At 43.3% G+C, this 13,497-nt stretch overlaps 1 long non-coding RNA gene across 1 annotated transcript in view; it reads right to left on the bottom strand.

Moving 5' to 3' along the window:
- LOC311593880 overlaps positions 1-13,124 on the bottom strand; it is a 71,824-nt gene extending 58,700 nt beyond the window's left edge. The window contains exon 1 of the long non-coding RNA XR_014777854.1: positions 12,958-13,124. This is a non-coding gene — a long non-coding RNA (uncharacterized lncRNA). The remainder of the gene's footprint in view (positions 1-12,957) is intronic.
- Between the last annotated feature and the right edge of the window lie 373 nt (positions 13,125-13,497).

The raw sequence follows: 13,497 nt of genomic DNA, 5'->3' as shown, positions 1-13,497 counted from the left end.
GCTTTAGGAGGTCATGACTAGATCATATTCATATGCCAAAGGCCAGCAGAGAAAAAAGAAACCGTGGGGGCATCTCGGTGACAAGTTGGAGACCTAAGTCAGAACAGGGCTCTGGGAGGATATGCGGGGAATGCTAGCTGGGACTCCTAGTAACAGGGGCCATAGCGACTGAAGAGGACATCCTTTAACTAGACAAGATTCCTAGTGGAGGGAGGAGAAATCTAACCCACCCACAAAAACTTTGATTCAAAACCTACCCTGTCTACAAGATGTGCAGAGATAAAGATGGAGCAGAGATTGAGAGAATGTCCAAACAATGCCTGGTCCAACCCATGACCCACCCCATGTAAGACAGTCAACGCCTGACACCATTAATGATACTCTGCTATGCTTGCAGACAGGAGGCTATCAGAGGTGTCCTCTGAGAGACTCCACCCAGCAGCAGTTCGAAGCAGATACTGAGACTCAAAGCCAACATTGGGCGAAACATAGAAAGTCTAATGGAAAAGTGGGGGGGGGGGGGATAAAAGGACTTAGAGGTGATACAAGCTCCATAAGAAGACCAACAGAGCTTACTAACCAGGGCCCAGAGGGGCCTGGGGAGTTTGAAGTACCAACCAAAGACCTTCAATGGACTGGACCTAGGCCCCCTACACAGATGTAGCTGATGGGCAGCTTATGCTTCATGTAGGTCCACTAGTAAGGGGAGCAGGGCCTATCTCTGACATAGTCTGTTGACTGCTTTTTGATTACTTCTCCCTGACTGGACTGCCTTGCTAGGCCACAGGGGAAGAGGACAAACTCAGTCCTGATGGGAATTGATGAGCTGGGGTAGGTGGATGTGTGTGGGTCTCCTTTTGTGAGTAATAGGAGAGGGAGAGGGGGAAGGACTGAGGGACTGGGAGGAGAGAAGAAAGAGGGCTATGACCTAGCTGTAAAGTGAATAAATAAATAATTAATAAAAGCTGTTTGCTTTCCCAAAGCTGTGCTTTTTCTTTTCTTTTCTTTTCTTTTTTCTTTTCTTTTTTTTTTTTTTTTAACATATTTATCACTGAGTGTGGGAGAGGAGTCTAGTTCTTCCAAGGTCTGACACTGAGAAATGCCAAGTGTTGCTGAGAGAAACAGAAGAGCTAAATCAAAGGAGACAGGCACTGTTTTATGGATCAGAGAATCAATAATGTTAACTTGATAATTTTCCCCCAAACTAGTTTACAGTCAAAACCTCAGCAAACATTTTTATAAAATAAATTACTAAGCTGCTTCTAGAATCATATACGGGGTGCTGGCATGGCTCAGTGGATAAATGCATTTTCTGTTTAGCCAATTGACCTTAGACTCTTTCTGAACTTTACCTGTGTGCATCCCTGCCTCCCCAATTAAAAGTAATTTTTAAAATATGTAAAATTGTATGGGAATATAGAAACCTTAGGACTGTGAAAGAAATTTGGGAGGAACAAATAAACAGAGGATAAACAGCCCTGATTTCAAGAACTACTGTAAGTCCAGAAATCAACCTGAACCCCCGGTAGCTGGGGACTGAACCCAGGGCTTTGTGCATTCTAGCCAAGGGCTGTGCTGAGCTACAGTCCCATCTGCAGATCCCCATGAAGCTCTGATGCTCTTGTCACACAGCACAAAATGCCAGCTAATGTCCCATCTGCACATGTGTGGTCTCACTGAAGTAGGTTTTAACACTCCCCAGGTGATTCTTCTCTGCAGCCTAGATTGGAAACAGTTGGATTTGTAATAAACACATTTTGTTTGAACCTCTAGGGGGCACCCCAGGCTGGTCACTAACTAAAGAATTTTATTTGCATATAAATGGACCATCATGCAGGCTTTCTGAAATCATCCCCCCCCCCCCCAATCTCTGCCAAAATCAGATCCCCTGAGTGAAAACAAGAGAGCATAAAGCATTTAAGAGTGGTGTACTTGACAGGTGGTATTTTTCCCCCTTACAGATCCATCCAGTATTTGGCAAACGTGAGGATACATTTATGGAAACATTTATGGTTTCTGATTCTGTATTGAGACTCCGTCTTAGAAGGAATACACATCATTTAAAAAGTTGAAGCCCATCTGGGTGGTTTCCAGAACTTCAAACATGCCTGGAATCTTTTAAACTCTTCTAAGAGAGTCCTGCGCATGCTCTCTGTTTTAATCACGGTGTATCGACCACTTTTCCAAGCTTAACACTTTACTGTCTCCATCTTTGAGTTCCCCAGGCAGGGGAAGTGGCTCCCACCCTCTTCATTCTGAAAGGAGCATCCCTCCCGGAGTCCTGCAGCACCAAGCCCCACTGTCTCACAGGCAGACTGACTGATAGACCTTCATGTCCTAGGAGCCCATCTCTGGTTGAGTAGCTGCTGGCAGCACTTGCATGAGGAGAGTGGGGCCATAGTTGCTATGTAAGATGAGCTTGAAGTGAGTTTGGGAAAAGGTTTGTGGTTTGCCACTTTCCTGCCTTCCCTCCACATCCTGTCTGGGCAGAGCAGGCCTGGCACACAGTGGCTGATGGAGGTGACTGCCTCTGTGCTCAGTAACAGTTTGCATATGAATAGATCATCCCTGAGCTCTTCTTCTCTGAGCTGACACTTCTATGTCCCAACCACCTTCTCTCATGTTCTTTTCCTGATTCTTTTTCCTTTTGTCCCTTCCCTTCTCCCCTCCTTCTGTTACCTAGACTGGCCTTGAACTCAAGATTCTCTATCTCTGCCTCCAGATTGCTGGCATTACAGCCCTGCATTGCCACATCCACCCTGGCCTCTCTCCAACTCCTTTAAATTTAAAGGGACAGCTTGACTCCTTCATGCTTTAATTTTCCTTCCTTTCCCTCCTTTCTCCTCCCCTCCCTTCTTCCTTTTTTTCATTTCTTCTCCTCTGTATTTATTATATACATGCATGTTTATTAATACATGAAAGGAGAAGACTAAAGTAGTGTTGAGCATAGTTAAGATCTGGCAAGCACTTCAGACTGACCTGCACATATTGAATTTGACTGGCCACAAAGCCATAGGCACAGTCACTCATGACTAATTTATCAACCTACAGTCATAACCAACAAGATGTTTCCTTCAGTGGTTTAGCAAGGACAAAGAAGTATTTTACTTCCATATACACTTATGAATCCTTTTTTGTGTGTATGTATGTATGGGTGTATATACATGTATGTATATGAACAGACATGTGTGTGCATTCCTTTGGGTGCCAGAAGTCTATGTCAGAAATATTTCTCAATCTCTACCTTGTTTTTTGAGGCAGAATATTTCACTGAATCCAGGACTTTCTGATTCAGCTAAACTCTCTAAGTCTCAGGCCCCGGAGATGTTCCTGTGCTCTGTATTCCTCTCCAGTGTTGGGATTACAGGTACAAACTGCCATGCCCAGCTTTTATGTGGTGGCAGAGACTGAGCCAAGATCTTTATGTTTGTGTGGCAAACACTTTATTGCCTAAGCCATTTCCTCAACCCTCTGACTCTCCTTTATTCTGCTCAGAAGCCCCAGTGGCAGCGAAAGGCCAATGTACCCTATCTGAGTTACCTCCATTCTATAAAAATATATCAAATATGACATATTTTTACAAAATTTTTTCTTTGAGAATTACATATATACATACAACATATTTTAATCATATTTACCCCTGACTCTTTTCTTTAATTCCTCTCAGATACACCCGACACCTTCCAGCTCTCTTCTAACTTTAAGCCCTCTTTGTTTTTTAAAAATATAACCCACTGAGTCCAATTTATGCTCCCCAAATATTCGTGGGCATGGGGGCAGGCACCTGAAACGTGGTCAACTTACCAGGGGTCACATCTTTAAGGAAACTGAATCCTTCAGAAGCAATCAACTGTTGATATCAACTGTCCAAAAGCCCTCAGTTAGGGATGATGAGCCCCTCTCCTCACCTTGCCAGAATGCTGATTTTGAGGCTTGATCTCGTGTAGGTCTTTTGTAGGCAACCACAGCTGCTGTGAGTGCATTGGTCCTAAAGATTTGCTTTTAGTTTTTAGATTGCGTGTATGGGTATGCAAAGGTACCTGTGAAGACCAGAGGCATCTGATCTCTCTGAGCAAGGGTTACAGGTGATTATGAGCTGCCAGACACAGTTGCTTGGAATTGAGCTTGGGTCCTCTGCAAGAGCAGCAAGCACCCCTAACCACTAAGCTCTCTCTGCAGCCCAATGATGACTTTTCTTGAGTTAGTCCAGTGAGTTCCTTCCCTTCTTGTTTTTCTTCTTTCTCCCTTCACATTACAAATATCTCTGGTTGTCATACGGGTTTTCAGGTTTCCTGTTGTCGATGCGAGATCCTGATACCACTCTTGGTAGTTCTCAACCTCCATTGGAGTCCGCTGGAGGGATAATTCAAACCTGGGGCCTCTGGGCTTCACTGCTTCTGAGGCAGGTGAGGCACAAAGTTGCATTTCTAGCAAGCTCTTGGGTACTGTGGCTGCTGCCAACAGCGCTCATTGTTCCTTTGAGAGCCTCTCTGTCATACATGGTTTGACCATCTGACATTCTTATTTGGATTTACCAAGTGAAGGCCTTGGATAGAGAGTTTGGTGTAGTCAGGCTGAGCTGAGCGTAGCTCCTGGTGTGTGTTGATGAGGCTGTTGGTGAGGAGCCTGGGAACAACAACCTGGTGGGTGACCTACCCTTTGACGTGGTTCTGTCCAAGCTTGTCAGTGGGAAAACCCTAGACATGTCCTATGCTGCAGGAACTTTCATTTGTACTCAGGGAACCTGTGGCATCTTTCCCTCTTTAATTCTTGCCTTCTTCCCCCTGCCCCCCCACTCCCCTCCCCCCACATTTCTTGGCATCATCCTCTAGATAAAACCTCCTCTTCCCAAGTACTTCCTTTGGAAGACACCAACCTGGGAAAACAAGTTTAATATACATTGTATTCTAGGCCTGTCCCTTATTGGCTGAGTTACTCCTGACATGGTTTGACTATCTGGAGCGCATTTCCATGTGGTTATCACAAGAACAAAACAATTGTCTCCAAGGGTTATGAGGACAATGGGTACTATACAGGAGGTTATGAGGAAGAGATAACACTGAAGATGGACCTTAAGATGGTAGTACTTGAATCGCATCATGGGTGTCTAGGAGCTCTTTCCTCAATGTGGTATTCAGCTTTCCATTGGCATAACCAAACATCTAACCTGACCAGCTTATGAAGAAAAAAGGTTTACTTGGGTGAAATTTGAGAGATACCGGTGTATCTCTGGTTATCTCTGTTGCTTTGAGCAAGGCAGCCAGCATATCATGGTAAGCATGCAATACAGAGCAACTGTAGAGGTTTGTGTAAAAATGACCTGCATAGGCCCATAGGGAGTGGGACTATTAAAAGGTGTGGCTTTCTTGGAGCAAGTGTGTCTCTTTGAAGTCTCAGATGCTCAAGCTAGGCTCACTGTGACACTCTCTTCCTGCTGCCGGCCAATCTGGAGGTAGAGCTCTCAGCTCCACCTCCAGCACCATGTGCGTCTGTGTTGCCACCATGCTTCTTGCCATGGTAACCATGGACTAAGCCTCTGAACTGTAAGCCAGCCCTAAGTAAATGCTTTCTTTTATAACAGTTGCTGTGGTCATGGTGTCTCTTCACAACAGGGGAAAACTCTAACTCAGACAGTAACCCATAGCCAGGCAGGAAGGAATTAGAACTCACAGCTTCTGAAAGTGCTCACCCTCAGTGATGCAAACCCTTCCACTAACCCCTGCCAAGCTGGAGACCACATCTTCAGCAACTGCATCCTTAGGGAGTGTTCCAGAGTTAAGCTGTGCCATTCTAGTTCTGCCTTTGCTGCCACCTTCTTTGAAGAAGTAGGAAGACCACAGAGGAAAGAATAATTTGTTAGATCTATAACATACACTTACAATGGGGCAGACATGAATGAGCCTCTCTCTCTCTCTCACACACACACACACACACACACACACACACACACACACACACACTTTTCCTCCCCTCCCTCCTTCTCTCTTCTCTCTCTCTCCTCTTGCTCCCCTCCATCCCTCCCTCCTTCCTTCCTTTCTCTTTATCCATCCCTCTCTCCTTTCCTCCCTCCCATCCTCCTTCCCTCTGTCCTCCCTCCATCTCTCCTCTCCCTCCCTCCCTCTCTCCCTCCCTCCCTTCCCCCTCCCTCACCTCTGTCTCTCTTCTCTTCTTGTCTTCTCTTCCTCATCCTCCTCTTCCTCCTCCTTCCCCTCCTCCTCCTCCTCCTCCTCCTTCTTCTTCTTTCTCTCTCTCTCTCTCTCTTCTCCACTCCCCAAATTCAGTTCTCTCTCAGTGGCAAGGGCTGCCTGCTTCTTTTCTGTGTTTTGACAAAGTTCATTTGAAACAGCTTTGTTGGCAACGAATATTTTGTGTTGATGTTGGCTTCAGTTAGAGAGGGCTACTTCGTTGATTATCTGACAACATTCCCTTGCTCTCCCCACTCTTCATCTCATCTCAGGGTATAGATTTGTTTCTTTTCTTTCTTTCTTTTTCTTTTTGTTGATAATTTTATAGAAAAAAAACATTTGTGAGATGCCAGATGTTCCCCATGAGAACACAAATTATTGATGAGCCTCAACATATTGATGGAGGAGAAAGTCAAACTTTAATTAATTTTAGAATTCTGTGCTCAGCCTGCTTCTCTGCCTTTTCAGCAGATACAGTTTGGGTGGGCTGTCTCTGTTACAGACTCTCTGAGCACTGCTGCTATGGGTTCATCCACTGGGACAACAGAACAGAGAGCTAGAGAAACCATGAAGAAAACACTAAGCAGCAGAGAAACCCAAGCAAGCACAGGTTTAGAAATGCAAAGAAACCACTGACTTGGTAATTCGCCACGATCTGAGAAGTCATTTACTTATGTATTCTAATTTGAAGAAGTGAATCCTTTTGAGAAAATTGAATTCTCAGGTTGTGGGCTCCAAAGTTGGCTTTGCCAGGCATTCTGTCTCTCAACTGTGTTTCAGCAGAGCAGGGCTGCTGCGGAGCACAGTGTGGTTCACCTTTCTGGCTCCTGGCAGAGCAGTGGAGAGGACGATGAATGGGAGAGATAATTTAAAATGGATAAATAGAATTTAAGATGCAGATGATTAAAAGCCATGGAGCTGTAGTGAATTAATTCTCCGTTTGATTGATCATGGCACTGCTTCCTTCCTGCTGGTGATGAAGACTCCTTGTGTCCAACAGCCCTATGTGATACATCTTCATTTTTGTACAATACTCCAGAGGCCTTGGAAGTTCTTATGCAAGAAGTTGATATTCACATCACATTGGACAGTGTCTTGCTATACACTGTGTGTTTGTAAATACACATGTATACAAGACATTAAATGTTTTAAGTTATTCCCAAGATTTTGGCTATTATGAACATTTTTTACTCTAAGAATTCTCTTTAAAAGTTTTCTCAGATTTATGTTTTTCCATTTTTTATTGTTGGATGTTTTTATACAGTCACATAGTGATTTTAGTCTTTTTCACCCTGATCCCCCTCCTGTCTATCCCTCTCTGTCTCCTACTAGTATCTTTCTTTTCAGCGAGTCCTTTCCTACTTTTATGTCTTCTTTCTGTGCGTGGCCCATTGAGTTTGGAGTTACTTGTACATACACAGGTGGGCAGCTATCCAGCGGAGCTGGAGCAATGAGTCTGTGGTTACAACAGAGAAGAAAGTCAGACCTCTTCTTCCCAAAGCATGAATTCCTTTAAGTTCATAATGACCTAGTAGACAAGATGTTCTCTGGAATAATAGTGGCGTGAGTATTATGGGAGTAAATAACATCTTTCAGATTGGATTGGAGGCTTTAGTCACAGGAGAAAATGTGTGCCTGGCTCTGTAAATACGGTCAAGACCCCTTGACTGGAAGAGCACATGAACTTGGTGGAAGCTTACTACTATTATTATGCTAAACAACCATGTGTCAAACTACCTTCTAGATACTCATATTTATGCCCGTAACCAGTCTGGCATCCAGCATTCATTGGAGAAGCTTCTTACTGCAGTAGGTGATAGTTACAAGAAAAATGCTGAGACTAAGTGATAGTGTAACGTTTGACCCCAAGACCCCAACTGCGATAGCGATGACACCACCTCCAAGGCGGCATCTCAGAAGAGAGGGCAGAAAGAATGGAAAACCAAGGAATAGCATATATGCAACAAAAACATGTCTTCTGGACATAACATAAGCCTTACATTTTGAACTATTGCAACTATAGTTAAACCACAAGGCTTGTACAAGATTGGGGCCAACCATACTGTCAAAATTCAAGTAAATATATTTCTGACTTCATTTTCACTTCATTTTGAAAGATACCATTTAACTTTTTTTCCCCTAAGTATTATCTAACAAAATTTGGTCTGAAAGACATTGTTGCATAAAAGCTTCCCCTTTACTTTCTTTTAAATCCTTAATCTAAGCTGTCCTCAAACTTAAAAGCAATTTTTTCTTGACGCATCACAAAGATACAAAAGGTTAAATAGAATGAAGAAGAATAAGAAAAGAAAGAATAGACACAATGAATAGGATTTAAGCCCGAATCTCAGAAATTTGCATTTAATTCAGTTGCTCAAAGGGTCATTAAAATTTGTAAAGAGCCAAACTGATAAATTAATGTTTTCTCTCAAGAGATTTGCTCTCCTAGAGATAGATTAATTACCTATGGGTTGGTACTTGTGGAGACTGGTAAGTAGAAGGATGATGTTTGAGATGGCTTAAAGATGGGGGAGGTGGGGTACGGGGGGGGGGGATTGGGGCAGGGAGGCAAGAAGAGATGACCCAGCAAATATTTCCTGCTTTTACATAGAGACTTGGGACTTTTGCTCTATCTCGGAGGAGTCCAGGCCATTCTCTGTCAGCAAGAGATTATTAGGCACACATCACACAGGACCTTGCAAGCATGAGGTCAACCAGAAGACCTTGCGCCAATGGCTTCTATCTCGCACTGTTGCTGAGTGCTGTGTTTGTGCACTGACAGTGTTTATCTTCACTTTAGTCACTTTCACATGCTGAATTTTCCTTCGCATCTTGTTCAAGTCTTCCCAGCAAGGGGGCAGGAAGCAAGAAGCTGTCCCTGCTTTTACAAGATCAGTTCATTTTTTTCCCAGACAGAAGGTGGCCTTCTCATCCTCATAATGGGAGGAGGGCAGTCATCTAGACTACACAGAAGACCTGAACTCAATCCCTCAAACTCGGAGGAGCTAGCTAGGAGTAAGCACAGTGGCCCACCCTCTGGACGGTGCAGAGACACTTATGAGGGACAATCCCTAGGCACCCTTTTTTATGTCCCTTATGCCATGTTAGAAAAATCTCTGCATATTATATGATCTAACCAGGACTGGAGAAACAAGGATGAGTACTGGATACTGCCTTGAGCTCACTGAGTGGAAACCAAGATCTGAGTTGAATTTTAAAGAAACAAAGAAATGGCATGATTCATCCACCCAAATGCTGTGAGCCACAAAAACTTGTTACAGTGATTGAACTGAAGGCCCTGGACTTTTATCGAGTTGGGTTTTTCAAAGGTATTCTGTAGAGCTGACGTAATTGGATTTGCCTTGCTGTGACCCTCAGCTTCATGGACCTGCTGCTGCTTACAGTGGAAATTCACTGATTGTGTTGTCAGCAGCCTGGAAAATGTAAGATGTATTCTGGAAAATATTCGTCACCCTTGTAAAAGGTGTATATGCCTCCAGGGTAAGGAACCTGAAACTTACTCCCAATAACTCCATGCCTGGCGTGCCATTCTGAAGAATAAATCAGGTATCCCTGTCTTTTGTTTGTGTTTGTTTGCTGCTTCGGTGTGCTTCTCATGGGAAGGGAGTTCAAAGTGAGCCTGGATGGGACTGGAAACATCAGAGATGGGAGAAGTGCAAGAATGAGCCTGAGGTAGTTTCCCAGGGAGTGACTAACTTCAGTCACTAAGTCAACACACCTTATCCAGTGAAGCAGGAATGGCTGTGCCTACGCCATTGCAGCACTGGAAAGGTGGGGATGATCTGGGCCCAGCTTGGGCTGGAGCCATTGGCCACATTTTTTTTCTTCAGCATGCTTTCCACTTCCTGTCTCTAACAACAACAGAATCAGATTCGAGCATGGCCTATTCCTGTGGGAAATTCTGTTCTTTTCTGAGTATTTTCCTTTTGTGTATCATCCATATTTTGAAAACAGCACTCACTCATCCACTTTTGGCAAAGTCAAGAAGTACATCTTATACTTTATAATCTCTGTGGTTTCTGACAGGTTTTGAATCTCTCTATAGAGTCAACCAAGACAAGACATTCGTAATGTTTAAAGTGTTGTCTTCTTCATCATAAACCTTTGGCTTTCAACATACGATTGATTTTCTTTAAAAAAGTTTTTTGAACCACAGCCTGTGGTGTCAGTTCATCTTCTCTACAATATGGGAAGTTACTTTCATAACACAAATATACAGACACTTAATAATCCCTGTGCCTTTAATTAAGGTAAGTAAAATATACCTTTGTCTTGTGGAATTCTAGAGTAATTATTAAAAAGAAAATGCAAAATCAAGTATAGTAGAACGCACTAGTGATTGTAGCACTCAGGACACCAAGACTGGAAGGTGGAGAACATCATACATCTAAGGCAAGCCTGATCTATGGAGTCAGAAAAGTCTTTAAGAGACAAAAAAGAAATAATCACTTGCACGTGTATGTGCACTCAAAAATAGACTCACAGGCTTAACCTTATCAGTCACCTAGCGGTGCAATGCTTCACTTAGAATCTTGTACCAGAATTCCCAAATGAAAACCTTGACATTCTGTCCCAAGTCTTAAAATTGGTCATGAGTTGGGGGTGGGGGAACTGACCAAGCAAGTTAATTTTATGTTACTCAGAAGATACCTTAAACTAATAAGTAGAAACTACTTATTACAAGAGCCAGACTTAAAACAATTTAAAAAAACATGATGTAGCCTTTTAAAAACAACTTATCAGGTAATGATATACATTGTCTATGTGCACAGTAGTCTTTATAGTTTACTATTTCTTTGAAAAGGGAAAAGGTATTGATATGGAATAATAACATTTCGATAAGGGCAGATTTAAAATTAACAGTGCACTTTCATTAATTTTTTTCAAGGTCTGATCATGTCTTTTTTTTTTTTTTAAATCTTAAAGACCTATTTGACTGGACTCAGAAGCTCTTAGTGAGGACAGCCCATGTCTTTTGGCGATTTGTTTCTGGAGTTTTCCTTTGGCCTCCTTCATTCTCTTGGTGGAAAGTTTAGCATATCCTGCAGCCTCCTCCTTGCTTTCTTAGTGCGTTGTTTCTTCAGAGCAACAAGGCAATGTCTGTGCTGCAGGACACAGTGAAAGTGAAACACTGAATCCTGGGGGCTTTGTTTCCAGGCTTCTGTCCCTCGTTGTTCAAGGGCTTTCTGACAACATGATGGTAGACATCATTTGTGTAGAGAGTCAAAAACTGTCAGATTCTGCTAGCTCACTAGGGCCAAGCTGGCAAAGTATGGTAGTCTCTGTCAGTCCAGAAACATCCTTTCCTTTTAGAAAAATATTCATCAGAGAGAGATCAGTCAGATTGGCATCCACAATGCATCCCAAACAGACTAATATGTCCTCTGTTCTTCTCTTTGGCCTATAACAAGAGTGCTCCTTGGTCAACACTCTGCCATGGGTCAAGACAGTTTGCTTTGTGGGAAAACTTGTTTTTATTCCCACCACTGAGTCAGACCATTGTTCACCCAGAGAGAGCATCGGCATCTCCTTCTGTGGCTCCGCACTTCTCATGGAAGGCAGAGTCCATGTTCATCCTTCACATCAATGTGTTTCTGACAGCCTGAGGCTGGGAAGGAGACAGCTTCCACTTGACACAGCCGGCTGTCTAGGAGTTGGCACGAAAAAGAGCACTTTTCCTCTCTTTTTTATCTAGTTTTTAAACATTTGTGTGATAAGGATAATTGTAGTTATACTTTAAAAAATCTTCTTATTGTGTTTTTATACCTCCCACCTCCTTCTCAACCTTTATTCCTTCCACCTTCAACACCAGGTGGGAGAGACAGAAGGTTACTAGGGGGCACTGAGTTCTTTTTATATTACTTCCTGCTGGTTAGGGCCATTGAGTTCCTTGGGTCAAGTCCAAACTTTGTCCCCAGGATATCTCCAACTTCTTCTTGTCCCTTTGCTCAGGAACACTTGACAAACCACAACAGCAGCAGGGGAGCAGCAAGGGGGATCAGCAGGAAGGGGCAGCTGCCACCTTCTTTTTCTTTGGAGCTTTCCTTTTCTCTCTGGGCTCAGGAATGTAGTCCCTCTCCAGAGTACCCAGAATTAAACTATCTGCAGCTGGCAAAGATCATGGTCTTGCTAGTGTCTGAGACAATTACAATTAACAGCTACAGACAAACTGAAGCAGCCCCATAACCCACACCTGGGATTAAAACAAAAACATATTCATACAACATAACTGGGTTTTTAAAGAAACCAAAACCTTTAATACAGATAATAACATGAAAAGGGAAAAGGAGCATGTCCCTCAGTCAGTACTGATCAAAGGCCCAATAGACTATAAGGCACTGAAGTTCCCATCATCAGATCACCCAGAGTTAGAGGTTGATTGACAAGTACTCCCCAACTGAGAATCTTTCATTTGTTTCACTGTAGGAAAGATGGCTTCTACTTCCCAGCTTGGTTCTAACAGTTCATAACTTGGATTTTTTTCCTAAGCTAGCTATTTCCCAAACTTGATTACGAACACTAAATCAGGGTGCCTGGCCACGTAAAATGAAGAAAATGTTAGGAGATTTTCCACCAGAATAAAATCTAAAATATTCTTAATATGTATGTGTGTGGGGGGGGGGGAGGGGTGGTTTCCCCCTATGTGAGCAACATGAAAAAGAGTCTGAGGTTTGTGTAGGGGCTAGACTGATTTGGCAATTGTGTCAGTCTCTCCCACCCCACAACCTCCCACCCTCATGAGCTGACTTACCTTCTGCTGTGAGCCAGCTCCATCATCCTAAGGACAAGCCACCACGGTAGCCTCTTCATGGCGGTAGCTTCTTCTAGAAAGAAGTGGCAACCCCTCTTTGTAGAAAGTAAACAAAATGCTGAATGAAGAAATTGCCTTGGCAGAGCCAGTTCTTATTTTTGAAGTGGAGAAATCTGAAATGGCAATGACCTCCTTCCTTCAGCAGATTTAAAATTGAACAAGAAGACCCCTTCATGGTGCCTGTCTGTAGGGAAAACAGTAGAGCTGGCCGTGATTTCACTCAGGGGCAGAGATGAGTATCTTGAGTTGCAATAGAAAGGGGAAAACAAACAAACAAACAAACAGAGCCATTGTGTAGAGTATGCAAGAAGAAAAAACATTATTCTTAGGTGGCTGCAGAGGGACCTGGCCGTTGGACAGCCACTGCTCCCTGGGTTTCCCAAACCTTGCAGGGTGGAAACAGCAGCTCCAATAGCAGGTTGAATCATTCTTACAGAAAAGATATAAACCACCAGGCAGATTTTCTTCTGTCCTGCTTCT

This window comes from Acomys minous (assembly GCF_964271855.1).
Source record: "Acomys minous genome assembly, chromosome: 3".
Lineage (NCBI taxonomy): Eukaryota > Metazoa > Chordata > Mammalia > Rodentia > Muridae > Acomys > Acomys minous.
The sequence above is the reverse complement of the archived record's forward strand: the minus strand, read 5'-3'. Positions and strand labels throughout refer to the sequence as shown.